Below are 20280 nucleotides of genomic sequence, written 5' to 3'. Positions count from 1 at the left end.
GGCATAAACATTTTCTAACTACAGCCACAAAAGTTACTACCGCCTGTACACACCTCCTGTCAGCTCTCCTATATGGCTCCCCAATTCTGACCAACCTTTGTAAAACTGACCTAACCAAACTGAAAACTTGCTACAATAAAATTGCCAAATTTGACACTGATGCCACACATAGGTCTCACCACTGTACTGCTCTTAAACAACTAAATTGGTTAGAACTTCCTCAACTCCTCTGCTATAAACATTTAACCTTTGCCCACAAAATCCTTCATCAACCCGATAAAGTCCCCGCTCTCCAAAATCTTATACAACCATATGCCACTTCTAGAGTCCTCCACTAACAAACTCCTCCTGGGCACCACAAAATCTAACAAATCAGCTGGGGAATTACTCTTCTCAAACATCATCCCTAAAATCTGGAATAAACTGCCAACCTCCATTACCTCCAGCTCCTTCATAGCACAATTCAAAAAGCTACTTATGACATACTTGGCCAACTCCTGGCTTTGCAGCTGTAATTCTCCAGGCTAAAAGTAACATCAGTATAAATAACCAGATACTGCTTACTGACTTCTACCCCACTCTTTTTCTTGAAATTACTTGTATTGTAACTCACTCAATTTGTGTTTAGTTACCATTTGCTATGGTATTGCTTCCACTTGACATCTTTATATCCTATCATTGTGTAAATGGTATTTGTTTGCTCATGTAATGACCCTGTAAGTTGTTAACTTCTACAATGTTTATATCTATTCTATTTTGTAATGGAGTTTTTCTCCCCAGGCCTCTGCTGAAAAAGGAACTGTGTCCAGTTGGACTTGCCCAGTAAACAAATGTAAAATAAATAAACAAAATGCATGTATAGAAACATTTACTATGATAATTCTGACTGGCTGTTATTTTTTCCTAGCAGTGAATCAAAATTCATACTGTAAAATTATCTAAGTACAAAGGCTATGTATTTGCAGTGAATTGAATTATGGATGAGGACTGAAAGATAAAACCCTCACTGAGCTGCACGTATAGTTACATTTATGAAATGAATCGGGGAAAAATAACTAAAAGAGTTATTTGAAAACACAGTGTAGGTATGTTGCACATTGTTTCACAGTTTCCTTTTAACTCTTTCTTGAGCCACAATGTTCTTTTAAACATTCCTTATGGCATTCTAAAATTACTAGAGTGTACCATTTTACTGCAGGTTTTCAGACTCCGTAGTGATAGTAGGATTTGTGACTACTAATATTTACTACCTAAATGATGCCCCTGCTGTATGCTTGTGGGACTTGTAGCATTGCTGTTCCTGCCTACTTGAGGACACATTTCTAAAGTGGAAGAGCTGAGCCAGAAAGCAAATCTCAGAAGACTGTGGGCAGATTTGATAACACTATCTAAATGATGATACAAGTTCAATAGTGCCTCAAAGTGCTCTTTTAGTCTAATTTGAATTGTGTCATTTACTTTCAGAAGCATGAGGCCATCTTAGACTAGAAACAATTTCAACAGAACTGTTTCTCTGTAATCAGCCCAACTAAAATTGATGTGCCATGTCTTCCCTGTAACTGATGCTTCAGCTACATAAAACCTGGATGCACAGGTTGAGGCACAGGTTAGAGAGGTTGAGTGAAGGCTGTTTATTGTACACTAATTAAGTAAAGTGGCTGATGCTGTCCAGGGGAACAAGACTGTGCAATAGCTGAACTGTCTGCAATGCATTGATCACACTGTTACTGACCTATGCAATGTCCTACTGCAGTGCAGGGAAAAGAACTTATTTATAGTACACTAGCCCAGAGAAGTCACAGCTGTCCCTGTTTAGCTGTACCCAAAACAAAATCTTGGTGTTGAAATGTCTTACTACAAATCAGAACTTGCTGTAGATCTATGTTTTATATTTAAGCATGATGACCCACCACTGCAACCAGTAATCAAGGAGCCTCAGTCCTCACCACTGGCAACAGTGGGGGATGTTCACTGGGAGAATAATAGGTACGCACACAGTATTTCCAGATGCAGCTCTCTGCATCAAGTGCAATTTCCCTTAAGAGCAAATAGAGACCACAGTCAGTCCAGGGATGGTTTCTCCCTCTTTCTCCATATCACCAGTAAGACTCCCTACTAGCACAGCTATAGAGTTGAGCTCTCAGCTGAGTGACCAAGCCAAGACCTCCAGCACCCTCTCTATCCAACCAGTGCTTCTTGTCCCTGCCCAAGTAGCTGACACACCAACTCTTTGAGGTTTGATTTACACACACACACACACACACACACACACACACACACACACACACACACCTGGGAAAGGGTAACAGAGGTTTGCTAGCTATACTCCCTTCTGCCCAGATTATAAGGCAGTTACCACTGCCACCAGTCACTCCTTATCAGCTACTTTATGGTCCTTAATAATGGGTGTCCAATTTTACAGTGTAATATTAATATTAATACAAATGGTAGTTTGACCAAGAGCAAGGCTCTTAGAAGTGGCCCACACAGTGTCACCAAATAAAAATGCAAGTATACTCAAAACTTAAATATCTCTATGCACACAATGAAAGGTTTACATATATTTAATAATAAATAATAAAAGAACAAGGCAATACTAAATATATATTCACAGCGACATCAGAGTTCAAAACCACAGGAAATATTTAAAATAACATTGTAGGACAGGCTCACACAAATAAAGAAAAACAAAATCTTAACTAAGCTTTGCAATATTCCTGACTGTATCTAAGACAGTTATACTGTTCCCTAGAAACTTACTTCATTAGAGCAAGGCACATATGGTGAATGGTTCTTCTTGTTGTTGTTAGGTCCCAGACAGAATGCTCTGTCTCACTCAGAGACTTCTCAAAATAATATCTGAAATATTAATGCTGGGATAGCTTGCAGAATGACATAATTTCTGGTCATCTGACTTCTAGTGCCCAGGCAAAACCCCATGGCTGAAACTGGCAGTATTTAGCATCTACCAATAGAAATACTCATACAAGGGCTTTTGCTCAGATCTTTGGCAGATGCTGGAAGTCATAAAACAATTGCATTCCTTCATGCTTCCAAAGTAGTAATTAGTTTACCTTGAAGACAATACAGAAAGCTTCCTAGTATAGCCTTTGTGTCTCTGGCTGCATTGAGGCATCTTTATGGCCTAGCCTATAAAGTAATTTCATTTCAGATATTTTTCTAAAGTTTGCTGGAATGAGGTTAACTCTCCAGTTTCCTCTGTTAACATATACATTTAAACAGTTACAATAGTACATGTACATTTCTGTTCTCTTTCAGTAGGGCACACTGTAGATACATTTAAGCACAAACACTTTACAAATGCCTTTTCAACACAAACATCTGTACAGAGCAGTTTGATATACACATGACATACAGTTCTAATACATTTGTAATACAAGCATTTTATATAAAGTAGTTTGATATTCACAGATATTTAATTATTTACAAAATTCCAGCTAGCTGTGCTGGCAGTACCTCATTTTGTCACATTATGGATAAAATGCTATGGTTCATGTTCTGTACCTGAAATCTGACTTGAGGCAAACTGGCATGAATCAGGGCAATGTGATGTATTTTCCTTGGACAGCCATTTGTTGTATTTACACATGAGGGCTCAGGTGTCACCATGGCAGAAGAGCCACAATAACCACAGTTCAAAGCAGAAAAGCACATAAATGACATTAATGAACTTCTTTGACACAATGACAAAAAAGGTAGAACAGGAAGAAGGTTATTGGCTTAGGCTTTCTAGAAATCTGAGATAAGGCTTACATCTTATGCTATGCTCCTCTGAACCTTGGGGTCAATGTGTTAGATCCCAGGTTTTCTTTCAAAAACTGCTTATTCTTAATACCGTTCTATACATCTATACATCTACACTTGTTGTGTTGGCTATATCACTAGATAACAATTCAAAGCTTGCAATTAAATTATCTTTGTGTATTTGGTGCATTTTTAATTCCAAACTTTCTATGCAGATATATATGTATGTACATATATACATATATATATATATATATATATATATATATATATATATATATATATATATACATTCATTTCATCAATGTTTTTTTACATGAAATAGTGACAAAGCTGGTACAACTGATCGAATAAGCGGTAGTGGCTTTTTTGACCCAGATTACTGTACAGCAGGTTTGGGATATTTTTCATTTCTGCATTGCAGCATGATCTCATATTTGATACTGATAATTAGCAAAGGGGGAAGCAGCCCCACATGTGTGTGGGGGTGCAGGTGGGCTTGCACCCCCTGCAAAAATGTTTTTGTTGTTGTAAGTGTATTTACTTTTGAACATTCGATGTTCAATGATTTAAGGTTCGATTTTATGACATTTTCATGAAATGTCATATATATATATATATATATATATATACACACACACACACACACACACATACAAACATTTACATATATATATATATATATATATATATATATATATTAGTGTGTGTGTACATGTGTACATTAGAAATTATAATTCCTGGTGAGCTATGACACTTGTTCTAAAACTCTTCTTATTTTATTTATTTAACATTTGTTGACCGGGAAAGTCCACCTAGGCTCTACAGAGTTTGTTTTCAGCGGAGGCCCGGGGAGAAATGTTCCAGACATATGTCTTTAGAATGTGGGAGGAAACTGGAGTACCCAGAGGAAACCCACACAAATGTAAGGAGAACATGCAAACTCCACACAGAAGGCACACCAGCCAAGAATCGAACCGGAGAACCTCTTGCTATGAGGCAACAACGTTAACTGCTGCACCACTGCACCGCCCAGTTATTTCCAGGTGTGTAGAGAATACTGCTGCAGTAATTGCTTTAAGTGCTTTGTTCCTGTACATGTTGCAGGTACACACATGGACACACACACACACACACACACACACACACACACACACACACACACCAATAAAATGCATTTTATTTACTAATGTGGCATGCATGTACCAAAATTCTGAAGGATGCAAAGTTCTTAAATGAAATATAATATTTGTTTTATTAGAGAAATTAGGAGACTTACAAAAGTATCAAGGTTAACATGAGTAAAAACAAATGCTGCCATGCTGACACCCAGTGCAACTCTGCTTTAATATTTGCAAAATGGAATTTGACATTTTCTCAATCATAATAAAGCAGTGTCCCTGAAATAAAGTATAGATGTATGATGAAATCATCCTAACTAGACACAAGGCTCAAAAACAATGGAAAATTAAGAAGCTGTCAACAATTCAGCAGACAGAGAGAGAGATGAGAAGAAATAAGCATTTTGTTAACTAAAATGCACACTATACCAAATACACAGGGAAAGGCATGCAAAGTGGACTAGGCATTAAAGTGTTTATTGTTGCATGCAGTGTGAGTATGTATTTCTTCATGTTGTATTTCAAGTACATGAGGTAGGATTAATGGAAGGATTTTTCTCTCAGCAAATAAGGTGTCAGATCTTTACAATATATTGTTCCTTGCTAAAAACAGAAGGATGAGCATGTTCAGTTTATTAATTTCCCATCTTGCCAGCACTAGCATGGAACAAGAAGGCATAACAGATTTTTTCAGTCTGTTCCATGCAGAAGACTATGGTAGAGTGAAAAATGCAGATGAGCACACCATTCTGATAGTTTAGCCCTCTTCCAGATTTTAAAAAGCATGGAAACTACTTCATAAAATTAAGCTGTCCCTGCACCTTCCTGTCACCCCAGCTCACCCTGTTCTCTGTTAATTCATGGCACAGTGTTTTTACTGCTCCCTATGTGATACCATAGCAGGGGATCTGTGCCTGTCAGCACCACAGGTGGCATTCTGCTCTGTTGTTTACCTGCATCTAGTTTTCCCACATCTGTCAGGCCTATGCCTGCATACATAGCAATTAAATGATGCATGTTCCTCATATCAGCCCAGCAGTATGTAAAAAATGTGCAGGTTCACACTGAGCAAAGAGAAAAGATATTTCTGGACAACGAATATCAGGTTATACTATACAGGCAATGGAGGGCCATAGACAACAAATAGTCTGTGTCACCATAGGAACAGAAGGGACAGCCAGAGGCAATAAGCCCTCTTTTTCACAATACAGGAATTAGGTGCCCCTGGACAAAACCACTAGAGGTAAGAAGGGGTGCCTATAAACAACAAGAATTGCAGTATTCTATACATGATGTGAAAGGGCCACCCAGACAACCATCACTACATATTCATCTATAAGTTCATGGGTTCATACATAAGTACTAGGCAGTCAGTTTGTAAAATATAGAAGCCTAGTCAATAACCCATATTTATAGCTTCTGTCCAGACTCAAGAAGGGAAACACAAGACAGACCAAGGGGAAATCTGATGCTGCCCATCCAACTAACTAGCCTTACACTGAAGGTGGCAAGGGTGCTACTCTACTTGACATGTAGTGAAAGTTTGTTTCAGAAAGGGGGGATACATTGGGATATGGAACTATCACACCAATGTGTCTTATTTAGCTGTTGATGAAGGTTTAGTTCCTTTAACCTGGTATTTGAGGGGACATTTGTTCTGTGAGAGAATAAGAGGTCAGGGAGAGTTAGAGCTCCCAACAGATGAGTCTATAAGAGACAGAGTATAGACAGCCGGCTGCCAGTATGTCCTATTAACTAAGATTTTTAAAACATGGATGCTTTTAGTGAGAAGTCTCCGAGGCCCCATAAACTGAGTAATATATTTAGACAAATACATGACAACAGGCATTATGTTTAATAATCGGTCTGATGTGATATGAGTAAAGGAGAATTAGGACTTCTTTAGACCAAGAAGAGATGCCCTTGGAGATTAGCTGTGCCAACTATAAGGCTTTCTTCACAACTGCAGAGACAAGATGGTCAGGACATGTGGAACTACCAACAAGATTGCCTAGACCCCTTATGGCATTGTCTGCTTGGAGAGGTGTTGTCCATATGGTGTGATATAGAAATACTTTGATTAGCGAAATGAACTCTACATTTTCACCTTTAATTGTTCCGTTAATGAAGTATAACCCATGATGGATCAATTGTGAGTCAGTATAAAGTCAAATAATAGCACCTAATTTGCAATCATCTGCAAATTTAGATAACTATAAGTCAGAAGTGTTGGTGTAAAAGTATGAGAAATCAATGCCAAAGAGGAAATGGCCCAGCACTGAACCCTGTAGTAAACATGTGGTAATTTTTTTTGCTTTCAAGAGTGGCACATATGGCTCTGACGACAAGGGTTCTATCAAACAACCAGTTCCCACCACACATTACAAGGTTTTATATTCATATTTACAAGTCTGTCAATAATGCCTGCATGGGAAATAGTGTCAAAGGCACTGGAATGGTTCAGATATGACGTATGTCCTGCCACTGCTTCAGTGACTTTAAAATAAAAAAGAATGAGGTCAAAGAGGCATGACCCCCTTTTGACAAAGCTAAATTGATTTAGGTCCAGGTAACAGCTTTCCAATGTCTGAATTAATGAGGGCTGAGACAATATGTTCCCTAGCTTTACCTATGAGGCTACTGACTCTAAGGGTATATAGTTACCAGGGCTCATGGTTGGGCCATTTTTGTGTAATGGCATAACAATGGCTATTTTCCAGGCTTCAGGAATGTAACCATTGCAGAGGCTTAGATTAAACAGCATAAGCAGGGCTCAGATAGGCCATATTTGGCACTGATAATCAGTAAACTGCTTAATATCTTAAGGGAAGTACCACCATTTTTAAAAGAAAGGTCACAGACTTATGGTCTTATTTAATAAGGGAAGATGATATCTATGAAACAATCACTGTCTATATTTGTGAAGACAAGATCAAGAGTTTTGGGGCCTCAATAGAATGGTTAGCTAATTGTGCAAGGGAGTTAGCAATTATAATAACAAGGAAGAACTGGGCATTAAGGAATAGTCAAAGTCCCCCAGTAGAAATGTGATGTATTTAAAAGGGATTTCAACTAAGGTGTTAAGATAGGCACTAGGCTCATAGGGGGGCATAGAAGTTGCTCATTACCTGCCTGTAAAGTGCTAATTAATCTCGTTTAGGCTGATTTGGACATCTATGAATTCAAATTTGGTGTCCCAAGGAATCTCTTGTGAGTTGTTGATATCTGTGACATATACTGATAGTACTCCACGATTGCTAGTAGATCTAAAGACATTATAGGCACTGTAATAGAAGGGGAGAGACTCTAGATATCAATGTCAATGCATTTAGTCTGTGGGTTAGTGGTAGAAAGTGGTGACACTAGCAAATAAAAAAATGAAGAAGGTATTATAATACGTTAGGGAGAGAAGAGAGCATCTTTGAATGAGAACCAGTGAACATTAAATTAGTAGACAGTGCTTGTGCAGCTCTCCTTCATGCAAATGTTGTTACACATTCTGATAAGTGGAACGTCTTGGAGCACATAGCAGAACCTAATACCATGTCATCAAGGAGACATGATAATAGTTATGAGGTAGGCAGTCAGCACTGCACAATTATGTGTACTGCAGCAGTGCATTGTGTAGTGCAAGCTGAACTATGCCGTGGAATACATGTTCCGAAATCCAAGTCATGGTCAGGTCATGAATGCATCGTATTCTTTCAAAACAGCTACCATTAGCCTTTGTTAATGGGTTCTGTGCAGCTTGGAAATGGTAATTACCAGTTTTACTTGTAACATCTTTGTAGGTTTTGTAAAAAGTATCATATTTCAGACAGGTATAACACAGTTAATCAGCCAGCCAAAATCATGTAAAAATGTACATGGAAGATTTGCTGCCCTATAATTCATTCAACTGTTGTTAAAGACTGTTTAACTGTAAATGACCATGTGCTAACATGTCTTCTCCAAAATCACATCTACTTTTACTATTGCTATAATGTCATCATCTCTGGTCATATCTGATCACATATCAGTAATCATCTCTGTTATGACTCCTATATATGACAAAATTATCAACTCTAAATTTAAGGACTTAAAAATCTATTAAAACTATATGATGAGTTTACACAATTCAGCTGCAAGATTTCCAGCCTCCATGCAGCTTCAGCTGTAACTTATGTTAATTAATTTTACTGCAGTCTAGTAAACAGCATAAACCAGGTGGTCCTGAGCAAAACCAAATATACTGGAGAATGTACAAATAAACCACTTTACTGGACTGTTAGCATTAATAAATTATATAATAAAAAGCTAGTTAAGGCCTGTTGTAGGTTAAAATCTGCCAACATTAGAAACTATCAAAAAGCACAGCAAAAATCTGTACAAAGATTAAAGCCAAGCATGAATTAAGCTTAGCATATGCCAAAGATAAACATAAACCCTTATTTAACTACATCAGACAATTACAATATAACACTCAGTGATAGTCTAAACTATTTCAGAATGAGATTAGCCACCCCATCCTCAAAGATATTGTAAAGACAGTTATTGTCAACTTCAAACCACAAGCAATCATTGAAGCTTAACAGATTGCTGAGTCCCTTCCCTCCAGATTATTATAAAACATGTCCCAGCTGCACTCTCTGAAGCTTAAAATACCACATGAATGGCCCTGATAATATACCTGCATCAAACACATCCTCTGTGAACCTTTCCTATAATTGCACTGGGTTTGTTTTACTCCCCATTCTTAAACTTGGTCTTACCTCAGATCCTGGGAACTACGGGTACATCAGCCTAACAAACCTAGTTTGCAAAGCCATGGAACACATTATACCTGATTTCATAAGCTCAAACATAAAAAAAATGTATTGCTCTAGACCCACAACAACATGGTTTTGTCAAAGAGACATAATGTCTACTTAATTTAGTAAGATTTTTTGACAAGTCACTGAATCTACAAATAGTGGTTATGCAGTTTACACAGCATACCTGGATCTGGCCAAGTCCTCTGACACTATTTCCCAGGCTGGAATAGTAAATAAGTTTAAAGGCTTAAATGTAAAACCCCTATATTGTAAGATGGATAGCAAACTGACTGACTGATAAACCTGTGCCACCTCAGGGTTCAGTACTGAGACCCCACCTGTTCAATACATACTTCTCCTAGCTCCAAACCTCTAACCCTGCCATATGGCTAACTATATTTGTCAATGAGTGCAAACTGAGTGCTATCATTCTTTCAGTATCCAATACCCAGTTACTCGAGCAAGAACTAAACCAAACAAATCAGCAGAGTGTAGTAGAATTTTTTTTGGTCCCATTGGACTTCATGGTACCAGCCCAAGTCCCTTGTGCCCCATGTTCATGCCATGTTTACCAGTCATTCTACTACCCCTGGACTATTCTGATATTTGCTGGGGTTGGTTCTGGATCCTAGGGATGTCCTGGGGGATTGGTGTCTGTGTTTTCATTCTGAGGGATTCTTTTTTTTTCCTTCTAAATTTCCCTTACTCACCCCTCATGCTCTTCAACTAGGTATGAGGGCAACTCCCCTCTATGGATCACACCTTGTCATAAGGAGTGGCATTGACAAGCACCCACACCCTCCCTGCCAGAACAGGAAACACCCATCCCTCCTTTCCCCTCCATCATTTGCCAGAGCCACTAATCAAACCCGGGTCAGCTGGGCTGTAGCTAGGGTTTTATCCCTCTACACCACCAGAGTGGACTGTAGTACTGTCACTCTTGGTAAACAAATCTCAATGGCAGTTTAAAAACAGATAGCACTCCACTCCTGACCTATATGATCATTAGATATCTCTTCAGCTTCATAAAGAATTTTCTGTTTCACCACCATATGGCAGCAGCAGCCAGGAAAACCTTCTATGTAGCCTAATTAATAACCAAAGGTATCTCGTGCAGGTCAGAAGAAGTTATCATTCCTCTATATTCTGCCCTGATCAGACTCATTGCAGAATATAATGCCCCTTTTAACACTTATCTACCCAAACATGTCACCCAGCTAGAAAGAACCCAGAGGTTTCTTACTGAAAGATCAGTGGACCAAAGACTGTCAGCTAACAAGATGCTCTTGACTCTGTTCCTCTACTCAGTCTGTTACACACCAGTGCACGGTTACTTATGTTGACTTTTCTGTGCTGTTAAAGACCCAGCCCTTGTTGATATTCTACATCTCCTCAAAACAAATCATTCCACAACCACTAATAATTAAGACTGGACTACTCAATGCCCCCTGCCCCCATCTCCAAAGTAATCATATGTTAAATATAAAGCAGAGAGATACCCTCACTTCCTTTAAAGCAAACCTTGATGAGTGGATGGGAGCCCAGGGATCCATCCTGGTTCTGTTTTTCTCTCCCGAAGGTAGGAGGTACCCTATTAAGATGGCTGTTTGGCAAGGTAATTATGGTTCATGGGCTGACTATGCCTACTAAATTCTGGGAATCTATGAATCAATCTGTGTCATGCTTTACCTTGTCATTTACACTTATTCAAGCATGTCTCTTGTTTTAAGAAACAGAAATGCAGCTGATTTTTTAAGGAATTTATTTATTTAGTTATTGACATTTGATTACCAGAAAAGTCCGATTGGGTAGAAACCCATTTTGAGTGGAGGCCCATGGAGAAAAGCTCCAAATTATTACAAAACATATTAAGAACAATAATTTTACAATCTTCAAAATAAAACAAAAACATACACAGTTTAAATAATTAAAACAAATTAGTCATAATATCAAAACATTGGTTAAGAATTGATACAGTGATGTCCCCACATATTATCACATTAATAACAACATCCTAAGTATGCAATCAGTAGTGAGGGATTTGGGCACCCAGGTTGATAGCAACCTGACATTTGACCACCATGTTGCTCTGTTGTACGGAAACCTTTCTACATGGCTCACCTCATAAGTAAGGGTATTTCATCCAGGGACAAAGAGGTCATAACATCCCTGTATTCTTCCCTTATAAGGTCAATTATTGAGTACAATGCCCCCTTTGGCATGTACCTTGCAAAGCACATACAGCAGCTGGAGAGACCACAGATGTTCCTCACCAGGAGTATCCAGGGCCTCAAACATCTACCCTACACAGATAGGCTAAAAGCCCTGTCCCTCTACTCAGTTTCATACAGACTCCTGAGAGGTGACCTCTGTCTGGCATACAAAGCAATCTCAGACCCCACCTTGATGGGACTGCTGCATATCCACAAGTCAAGCTCCACTTGAGTAACCCATAAGTATGACCTCAACTTGGTCTGTGAAATCAATAGAGCTTGTTGGCGAGACAGATTTGTGTCCCAGAGACTCTCCCCTCTATGGAATAGACTTCCTCTCCACATCAAGCAGAGTACCTCATTATCACTTTTTAAGCGCAACCTGGATAACTGGATGGGAAACAGAAAATTCACCCCTGGGATTCCGCCTGTGTCCCTGCTGGACAGGGGCTTTGGGTGCTGACTTGTCTAAACATGGGCTAAACTCTTGGCTAGGCTTATAAGGACCTCAGGGCCAACAGCCTAGTAACTTCCTATGATCCTATGATACAAGCTATATGCCAATCATTTAATATTTTGAGAAATGTTATACAGTTTGTAGAGAAATTAAAGGTAAGTTAGTATAATACAAACAGGAATTGCAATATGAAGTGAAGGAAAAATAAGCTTATAGAATATTTAGAGAGAAAATCAGAGAAGAGAATTCGATAGCAGTAACGAAGTAAGTGAAGAAGGGAGAGAAAGGGGTATAAGGAATGAAAATGTAGTTGTTCACATTTAGGGATAAAGGTTATCCTGGTTTTCTGCAAGAACAGAGCCAGATTTTAGCTAGGATGTCTTTCAGAGTGATTTTGAAAGATGGGACGGAGGGTATAGACCTGATGAATACAGGTAAGGAGTTCAAGGCCTTAGCGACCTTCTACAAGAATATACAATACCCAGCAGATTTGCTAGGTTTATAGACAGACAGGAGTTTTTAATTACTGGCTAACCAATTTAGGCTATTCAGTGGTTGGTTCTGGAAGGGGTATGTGCTGCAAATTTAGCAGCTTTGTTATATCATTATTCAAGTTTCAGTTTTTGTGAAGCTTGAAGATTAGTAAGGATGGGAGCATCATAAAGAAAAGTCGGAAGGAGGTAAGTATTTATTTATTTATTATTTATTTATTTATTTATTAATTAACATTTGTTGACTGGGAAAGTCCACTGGTTCAGGAACCCATTTTTAGTGGGGGTCTGGAAAGAAAAGCTCCACTACTAAAAGATATACATAGTTAAAGGCATTAAACAATTCTAACAAAGCAAATTATACAGGTTAAGTACTACAGCAGGTGTTAATAAAATTGACAGAGTTACTATATGCATATACATATGTCAACAATTGACAGAGTTGCTATATACATATAATAAATATACTAGCCACAAAGTGCCAAAAATTGTCATATGATTTATCAAGGTGTGTTTAAAAGAACTTTTGAATTGATAGTATGGACAGGAACAGTTGAATTATAAAGTTTTGAGAGAGGGAGGAGTGAGATAGTGCAAAAAAAAAAAGAAAAATAAGGGGATATTAAGGCGTGTAGGTATTCAACAAGAAAGGTACAAAAAGGAAAAATATAAAATGGAAATGTGGTGTGGGAAAAAGTTACATTATTATAGTGGCTGAAGAGTGAAGAGAGAATAAGAGGAAGTATATTGTTTAATGATGAGATTGGTAAGAAGACAGAGAAAAAGAAAATAGGGGGATAGGAAGAAAAAAGATGCATATATGATAATTTATGGTGGCCTATAGTTTTGGGCGCAGGAACAGATCTAATTGTTGAGTAAGTATTTCTTCAAAGATAATGCTGTTAATGAGTCTAGGAGGGTAATATCTAGGGGAAGGGCATTGTTCCATATCCTAGAACTGGCATAGGAGTAAAGGTTCTGAACGGCTCTTTTGTTGGGTTTGATAGTGGTTAAACTTTGTTTATTAGTGGATCACCGATCATGGAATGGGAAATATGGCTGTAGGATGTGCTGTAGGGCAGGGCAGATATCTGGTTTGTGAATTATTTTGTGAGCGGGAGTTAGATGGGTGCAATCAACGTAGTTAGATGGGTGGAATCAACGTAGGGTTGGAATTCAAGCCAGTTTAATTCCTTAAAGGCCTGACAGTGGTGTGTTCGGTAAAGTATGCTAGCTGCTAATTTGGCAATTTTATAGTAGTATGACTGGAGTTTATTTTTAAGAGACTGATGGAGGTTGGTGAAAATGGGGGCCCCATATAAATGGGATAGGAGCAGGAGGCTAGTTGTAAGTGGTAGGCTTGTCCATGTAAAGTTTGTCTCTATAGAGTCTGCCAAGTTTGACGTGTTTTTTACTGTACTAAGTATGTGTTGTTCAAAGGTAAGTTTGTTGCATATAGTAATGCCTAATAGTTTGGCATGTGTTACTATTTCAATTTTTGTGCTGTCTTGTGAGTATATGTTGACATCTTGTAAGACTGGTTTAGTTGAGAAATGCAATAGCTTAGATATTTTAGGATTAAATAGAAGTTGTGCTTCATTTAACCAGGTTTCTATGGATATAAAGGCATTTTGTGTTACACTTAGTAGGTTTTGGAGATTATTGAAGGAGGAGATGATGGTGGAGTCATCTGCATATTGGATGAACATACTTTGAAGGGAGGCAATATGCAGATTATTTATGAAAATATTAAAAAGGAGAGGCCCAAGAATAGACCCTTAAGGAACTCCTATTTTATTAACTAGATATTCAGACAGGCTAACTTGCCATCTGGCACCCTGCTGTCTATCGACTAACTGGTTAGAGAACCATTTGAGGGTGGATTGAGAGCATTCTACTATTGACAGTTGCTATAGTAACTTGGGATGTGACACTGTGTTGAAAGCCTTTGATAGGTCGGATAGAATTACTGATATTACCAGTCCAGAATCCAAGGTTCTGTACATAGTGTCTGTAAAATAGAGAAGAGCAGTGGTGGCGCTATGTGCCGGATGAAAACCATGTTGTTTCGGTGCAAGGAGGTTATTTTCAGTGAGATATGTTATTACTTGTGTGTGAATACAGTTCTCCAATACTTTGGGTAGAGGGGAGAGGATAGAGATGGGTCAGTATTTGGTTAGTTTGTTGGTTTTGCCACCTTAGGGCAATAGAGTTATGATGGATTTTTTCCAGAGTTTGGGAATATTGGATTCTGTGATGGATCTATTAATGAGGATGCTGACAGGGTAGGCTATCGTGTCTGCAGCAAGTTTGAGATATTCTGAGGGAAAGTTGTCAGCGGATAGGGAGCATCGTTTTAGTTTTTTAAGAGGTTTATGCACTAGCGAGGTGGGTACTACATGTAGAGAGAAAGAAGAGGCTGTTGGGTTATTTACTGATGTTTCTGTAGGAGAGGAGTTCTTTGTATGGAGTTTTGCCTGAGCTACATCTATAGGGTGTGGATTGTCTGTGAGGCTAGAGTGGGTATTAGATAGAGAGCTATTTATAAGGTTTACAATAATATCGATGAAATGGGAGTTAAACATTTGAGCTTTTTCATGTGGTTCTTTGTCTGGGGCTGGTGATTGGTTTTCTGAAGTTCCAGAATTAAGGAGTGAGGAGACAGATTTCCAAAATTTGTTAAGGTTATTTGCTTGGCTGGATACTTTTTGAGAAAAGTACTTTTTTTTTGTCTGTGATTACTAATTGTTTGCTATATTCCATAGCTGTTTTGATTTGAGTTTGTTGACTATTTTTATTTTTGTGCAATTCTTTACAGGCTCAGTCTCTGGAGACTAATAGTTGTTTGGTGGCTTTAGTTAACCAAGGGGCATGGTTTAGCTTAGTCCTTTTTTCGGACTGGGCTAGGCTGTTAAGGATATCTAAGAAGACTTTATTAACATGACTAACTGCTTCTTACAAAGGTAATGTTTTTAGTGGAGTCCAATTCATGTATTTTAATATATTATTAAATATTTGTTGGTTAAAGTTTGCCAGATTTCTCAATGTTTTGTAAGTATGAGGTTTCAGGTCATGAATCGGGGTTTTATAGGTATATACCAGTGAATGATCACTTAGGATGTTAGGGGAGGTACCAGTGTTTGAATATTTATGGGGATCTGTGACTAGGATCCAGTCTAAGGTTAAGCAGTGCTGGTTATTTTGCATTTGTGTAGGGCTGGAGATAAGTTGTATGCTATTTATAGGGGAGTCAGAGATTAGATCTATCCAGTTAATGTTAGTATCTTCTGGAATGATAGTTTCGTTGGCTAGATTTTGTGTTGTCCAAGAAAGAAAGTCTTCTAATATAGAGAGGTTTTGCCCTGTTGGAATATACAGAGCTACAACGTTTAATTTTTTGGAGGTATTTATTTGTAAGGTTGCTATGATTAGTTCAATGCTTTGAAAAGAGGGGACAAATTTAGAGGTAAGGGTTATTGTTAAATGGTTACGGTAGATTAAGGCTATGCCACCACATTTTTTATGTGTTCTGTCAGTTTGTAAAATATTGTACCCTGGGGGAATGATTGCAGTTCATAGGTGTGTACTAGGCTAATAGACCTGGAGTCTTTAAAAGCCTAGCCCATAGAAATGCCCTGGCATCGTGCCACCCAACGTTATCTAGAATATGAGGTTTTAACCAGGTTTCCATTACAGCTATTACATCAGGGGAGTATTGTGAAAGCCATGCATGAAATTCAGTAATTTTGTTGCAGATACTACGTGTGTTCAATATAATAAATAATAGTTATTTTGTTGAGTGAGATTGGAGGGAGGTTCATGGAAGAGCAGATCCTGTATTGGGATGAATAGCTCCACACTTGAATAAGTTTAGGAGAATATCTAAGAGAAGAAGGAATGGTTGGATTTAGTGGTATGCTTAGGTATTATGTGGATTATCACCTTTTGTTTGTTGATGTAGGATAGGATTTGAATTTTTGCAAAGTGTGTGTTGGTAAGGTTGAATAGGGAGGATGCTGTATTAGAAAAACTAACTGTGTGGGTTTGTTGTAGTAGGGACTAGGTTGAGGTTTTTATGCAAAAGGGAGGCACCTGGCATGTAAGTGATGTGGCTTGAGTTAGAATGCCTAATAATTTTAGGAGAGCTATTACAAGCATGGTGACTCTTAAGGTAATTTGGCATGGTTCAGAAATTTTGGGCGGAAAAAAAGGAGATTCCAGATTACTAAGCCAGGAGTTGTGGTAAAGTCTAACTTGGAAGAGGGAGTGGTTAGTAAAATAGTAAGTGATATGATGGAGTGATACTATGAGATGTTAAATTGGTAATTAATCTAGGGGAGGAGTTTACTGAAGTAGAAATGTAGGGAAAGAAGGGGTGGGAGGGAATGGGGGTAAGGTAGGGGAGTGGAGCGAGCTTGAGTGGAGTGAGGCCAAGCAGAGTGGGCTGAGCCAAGAAACAGATCCAGCATTCAAGAAAAAAACTATCTGTAAAAGTAAAGAAATAAGAGTGCCTTGCCTCAGGTCAGTGAGCCATTTGTAAGGCATTTCTACTGTATTTATATTTTGTTTTACTTTCTTTTGAAGTTCTTTATTGTTGCATTGTTTTGCTAGGGCTTTCATTTGTTCTAGAGACTCCTGTTTATTTATCATGTCAGTTCTTTTTTAAAATTTTATTTTCTCCTTTTGCACCAAAAGCAGTGGTAAGTGCAGTTTTAGTTGCATAAGTAAGAAAGTTTTTGGTTCTGTAAAGCATCCCTAGTTTTTGATGAGTTTTTCTTACACTATTTTGTATATGCAGGTCAAATGTAAGATTATCATCCACTATCACCCCTAATAGTTTGCTATGAGAAGTGACTTCAATGGTTACATTATCAAGAGAAAGGACTTTAAATTTAGTTTTTTCCTCAGAGAGGGATTTAGGGAAAAAAATAATAGTTTGGTCTTTTTTGTGTTGAGCATGAGTTGTGAGTTATAAAGCCATGTTTCATTGGATGCTAAAGCTTCCTGAGTAATTTTTTGGAGGTGTGCCACGTTGTGAGATGTGCAAATGGAAGTGGAATCATCTGTGTATTCTATTAGGGTGGCCTGTTGTGTGGAAGTATAGAGAGTATTTGTGAAAATGTTAAAGAGGAGGGGACCACGGATAGAGTCTTATGGTACACCAGTGGTGAATGGGAGATAAGGAGAGAGCATGGAGTGCCATTTTACGTACTGATACCTACTGGACAGGTAGCTTTTGCACCACAGACGGTTGGGCTGAGGGAGACCTAGTGAGGACATTTGAAGAAGAAGTTTGCTGTGACAAACTGTGTTGAAGGCTTTAGACACAAGTCTAGAAATAAAGAAGAGACTAGTTTTCCATTATCGCTAACTTTATTGACAGTATCTACATAGGTTAGAAGGACAGTGCTAGTAGTATGGAAAGGATGGAAGCCATGCTGTGTACGGGATAGGCATTCTATATGAAGGAGATAGTCTAGCAATTGTTTTTTGAATACATTTTTCAAGTATTTTGGTGAGGGGAGATAAGATTGCTATAGGTCTAATGTTATTCAAGTCTGTTGAGTTTCCTTCTTTGTGCAGAGGGATAATGTGTGACTTTTTCCAGAGACAGGGGATGTTGGATTCCTGGACTGACCTATTTATAAGGCTTGAGACAGGAAAAGCAATGCTATTTGCTGCTATTTTTATGTACTCACTTGGAAGGTCATCAACTGAAGAAGAGCACAGTTTAAATTTAAGAGTAGTGTTATATAGGATGTGGGCACAGGTTGGAAGGTGAAAGTGAATATGGTGATCTGTAGCTGTTGGCCAGGGTTGGGATTAGGCGTCGAGGAATTCTTGGTTAGAGATGCTATACTATCCATAAAATAAGAGTTCAACTGTTTTGCATTTTCGAATGGTGGGTTATTGGGAGAGGGGTTTGGTTTGAATTTTTGGCAGGGATGTAATATTCCTTTAATGGACATCCAAAATTTGTTAGGGTTGTGTTTAGTATTATTTTGAAAGTTATTATAGTATTGTTTTTTTGTCTTCAATTATTTGCTTTTTAGTACGATTGTGAAGCATAACGTTTTTAAGATATTTAGGTGTTTTACGTTTATGCCATTATTCCCATTCTTTTTCTCTATCCTGAACTAGCATTCTACTCATTTTGGATAGCCAAATTGTATTCTTTGTTTTCAGTCTCTTCCTTTTAGGAGGTGCAAGGCTGTTTAGTATATTTAGAAAAGTTGTATTGAATTCAATTACAGCATCATCTAAATAGAGGATTTTAGGAAGTTCCAGTTAGTAGATGAAAGATTAATAATTAACATTTCTGGGTTAAACTTGGAAATGTTATGTGTTGTTTTACAAATATGCTGTTTAACTGGATATGTGAGATATCTAGTCGTGTAGATTGGGAGATGATCCCTGAGAGAGTTTGACATTGTACCTATTGTGGAGTATTTCCTAGGGTTTGATACTAGGATCCAGTCCAGTAGATAATTTGATGCCTTGCTATAATGTGTGGGGCTATTAATAAGTTGTGTGAAACCATGTAAGTGCATGCTAGATGTAGGGGAGTTAGAGTTTATGTCCAACCAACTGATATTCACATCACCTAGTAATATTTTTTTCTTGTGGAAATGTTATGGATATCCAGTGTAGGATATCTTCCAGTATAGCTGTATTGTCACAAAGAGGGATGTTAAATGACAATAATGCATATTTGTTTATAATTGTTTATTCTGAGTAAAGCAATAAAAAGCTCTACTCAACTGAACTTTGGTGTTGGTTTGCTGTAAGGGGAAATGTGGTAGGTACTGGGAAATATTAAAGTAATACCACCACATTTCCTCTTTATACAGTCATTATGCATACTATTATAGCCAGGAGGTATAACTTCTGAGTCGTTTATGCTGGGTTTAAGCCAAGTGTCAGTTACAGTAAAAACATCAGGCTTATGTTGGGTGATGCAGGCATGTAGTTCAGCCATTTAATTTCTTATACTTCTAACATTTATTGCAGAAAATAATTAGACCACCAGGGTTGGGGACTGGATGTTGTGGAGTTACAGAAGTATGTGGAGAAGAATTAGCTCTGTGTTCATTGTGATAGGTAGGGACAGAACTTGGGTAAATATCTCCTCGTAGAAGGATTTTAGCATATTGGGAAATAATGAATACTTTTTTGGAGAGGATTCTTGCACTTAATTTTATTTTAGTTTGAGTTGAAGTGTAGTTAATTAGCCTATATTTGGAATAAAGGTGAGGGGCAATATTAAATAGGTTTGGTGCGATGTGTGGAGAGTGTAAAGAAGAAGTGTGGATAGGTGGTTGGGACAGGATTGTAAAGATGTTGTGATATATTATTAAGTCATGGTAGGATGACAGCACAGTAGGAGGAGAAGAATGGAGGGTAAGCTGAACAGTAACATAATTAAGTACAGGAATCTGT

General features: G+C 38.0%; 1 protein-coding gene across 2 annotated transcripts in view; it reads right to left on the bottom strand.

Moving 5' to 3' along the window:
- The window catches only part of TRIM54 (tripartite motif containing 54), a 1123771-nt gene that overhangs the window by 544018 nt on the left and 559473 nt on the right, over positions 1-20280 (bottom strand). The window lies entirely within an intron of this gene.

The sequence above is a fragment of the Protopterus annectens genome, chromosome 6.part1 (genome assembly GCF_019279795.1).
Source record: "Protopterus annectens isolate FY-2018-M chromosome 6.part1, PAN1.0, whole genome shotgun sequence".
In the NCBI taxonomy this organism is placed as follows: domain Eukaryota; kingdom Metazoa; phylum Chordata; order Ceratodontiformes; family Protopteridae; genus Protopterus; species Protopterus annectens.
This window is presented reverse-complemented; position numbering and strand designations above follow the sequence as displayed.